This window comes from Eretmochelys imbricata, chromosome 22 (assembly GCF_965152235.1).
Source record: "Eretmochelys imbricata isolate rEreImb1 chromosome 22, rEreImb1.hap1, whole genome shotgun sequence".
NCBI lineage: Eukaryota > Metazoa > Chordata > Testudines > Cheloniidae > Eretmochelys > Eretmochelys imbricata.
In genome coordinates this window covers 983427-984538 of record NC_135593.1, presented here as the reverse complement: position 1 = coordinate 984538, position 1112 = coordinate 983427, and the positions used below count along the sequence as shown (strand labels likewise).

Sequence of the window (1112 nt, the reverse complement as noted above, 5' to 3'; positions counted from 1 at the left end):
TGAGAGGCTTTTTCCATTGGACCGTATGAACTGGAATCATAAACTCCCTGAACATTAAATCCCACCAAATGAGGGTAGATCCATCCCCATCATCGTATCCGCTCATTACACTCCACACCTGAACATAGCCATTATATGGACAACATACCCCCATATCTCAATGTCTGTACTTTGATCGGTTAAACTTTTACCCCCAATCAGAGAGATTGCAGATTATGTATTCCTTATGCCACCAGCTCCTAAACCGAATTTCGCACCCCTTGATAATCTGTACCTTATCCCCTCATAACCAGAAACTTCTATGCTTGAACTCTGTACCGTTTTCTTTTTATTTCAACATTATCTTAATAAAATTATTAAATCTGTTCTTCTCAGTTTAATAGCTGATATGTCCTTTATTTGAGGACTGTCTATTAAATTGATTTTTGAAACAGGGGGACGGACTAGGAGCTTGCTCTGTCCACCCCATGCATTGGCCTGGTATTGCAGTGTCTCCTGGTATTGCAGGAACGGTGCAGCTCCTTTTGGGGAGAATCTTCTGGTTAGAAATGCAGGAAGAGTTTTACTGTGACAAGGCTTCTTGAGAGCAGATTTCTTAAAGGGGCGGGAAAAAATTGGAACCTTCTAGTGCTTTACTTTCTTTATGACAAACTATTGTTACAATTTCTTGGGAGTGTTTTGCGAATCGATAGACGTGAGGTTCTTTGTCTTGCTAGAGGATTGTTTAAGAAGCTGGGATCTTTCTCTCTGATAACACTCAGACCCGTGGCTGAGTGTTTTGAGAAAGACTTGGAGAGTTGGAGGGCAGAGAGTGAAGAGTTGGAGGGCATAGTCTCCCCACCTTTAAAAGTTGGGCTCCAGGCCCCACTCCCTCCCCCGCATTCCAGCACCTCTGCTTCTGGGACTATTTTATTCTTCAGCCATCTCTCTCAATTAACCATTTCCCGCCTTCAGCTCAGTGACAGCCCCACACTCTTTGCTTCCTACACGCAAAGATTGACACAGAGACCTTGCAAGGAAAACTTCCCCAAGGAGTCAGAAGCACCTGAAGTGCTGGAAAATAGAGGAGATTTGACAGTGGGATTCAGAGAGGTTCCTCAGCAGATGAAGGG

The 1112-nt window shown here is 43.9% G+C and overlaps 1 non-coding gene across 1 annotated transcript; it reads left to right on the top strand.

Moving 5' to 3' along the window:
• The first annotated feature begins 339 nt into the window (after positions 1-339).
• LOC144278629 (U2 spliceosomal RNA) lies at positions 340-523 on the top strand. Its single transcript, XR_013348624.1, has one exon. It is a non-coding gene; the product is annotated as a U2 spliceosomal RNA (small nuclear RNA).
• Positions 524-1112: the final 589 nt, after the last annotated feature.